Raw genomic sequence first — 1,574 nt, 5'->3', positions numbered from 1 at the left:
CCCCAGTGCTGAGAACAGTGCTTGGCACATAGTAAGCGCTTAACAAACACTATTATTATTATTATTATATGGGACAAGATCTGTGTCTGAACTGAACGTATTGTATCTATATCAGTGCTTAGCACTTAGTAGAAAAGCCCTTAACAAATTATTGTTATTATTACTAGCCTGATACCAGAGTGATATTTTATTCCTCTCTATGAACCTTTAGGAACTATGCCATAATTTTAATTGGGTCAAAAGCACATCCAATATCACTCAAATTCTTGTGAACATGTCTGCTAATTCTGTTGTATCATACTCTTCCAAGTACTTAGTAATAATAACAATAATAATAATAATAATAATAATAATAATAATAATAATAATAGTATTTGTTAAGCGCTTACTATGTGCCATGCTCTGTTCTAAGCGCTGGGGCAGATACAAGGTAATCAGGTTGCTCCATATGGGGCTCACAGTCTTAATCCCTGTTTTACAGATGAGGTAACTGAGGCACGGAGAAGTCAAGTGACTTGCCCAAAGTCACACAGCTGACACCTTGACACTGTCTCTCTTGTTGTGAGAATACCCTTCCTTTGACCTGGAACTCTATCGTCCTTCAGATCTAACAGACCCCCTCTCTCCCTATCTTTAAGACCCTGCTAAAATCATAGTGCTTTGCATGTAGTAAGCGCTTAACAAATGCCACCATTATTATCATCATCATCAATCATATTTATTGAGTGCTTACTGTGTGCAGAGCACTGTACTCAGCACTTGGGAAGTACAAGTTGGCAACATATTGAGACAGTCCCTACCCAACAGTGGGCTCACAGTCTAAAATCATTATTATATCTTCTCCAAGAAGCTTTCCCTAATAATAGTATTTGTTAAGCGCTTACTATGTGTCAAGCACTGTTCTAAGCACTGGGGTAGATACAAGCTAATCGGGTTGTCCCACGTAGGGCTCACAGTCTTAATCTCCATTTTACAGAGGAGGGAACTGAGGCACAGAGAAGTTAAGTGACTTTCCCAAGGTCACACAGCAGACATGTGGCAGAGTCGGCATTAGAACCCATGACCTCTGACTCCCAAGCCCGTGCTCTTTCCAGTAAGCCAAGCTGCTTCTCATACCATGATCTAGTACTTGCTACTGTGCTCTAGTAACTAGCATTGAATATGTATAGAATATGTAAGAATATGTAAGCACTGAATATGTATAGAATATGTAAGCATTGAATAAATATGATTGATTGATTGTGATGTAACATGCCTTATGTTGGGAATGCAGTGTAACATAATGATATCACATGCTTCTCCCTTCTCTCGTTTTCCAGCCCATCCCGCACCCTCCGCTCCTCCGCCGCTAATCTCCTCACCGTACCTCGTTCTCGCCTGTCCCGCCATCGTCCCCCGGCCCACGTCATCCCCCGGGCCTGGAATGCCCCCAATCCCTCTGCCCATCCGCCAAGCTAGCTCTCTTCCTCCCTTCAAGGCCCCACTGAGAGCTCACCTCCTCCAGGAGGCCTTCCCAGCCTGAACCCCTTTATCCCTCTCCTCCTCCTCCCCTTCCCATCACTCCAACTCCCTCT

The sequence above is a fragment of the Tachyglossus aculeatus genome, chromosome 1 (assembly GCF_015852505.1).
Source record: "Tachyglossus aculeatus isolate mTacAcu1 chromosome 1, mTacAcu1.pri, whole genome shotgun sequence".
NCBI classification, from domain to species: Eukaryota; Metazoa; Chordata; class Mammalia; order Monotremata; family Tachyglossidae; genus Tachyglossus; species Tachyglossus aculeatus.
This window is presented reverse-complemented; position numbering follows the sequence as displayed.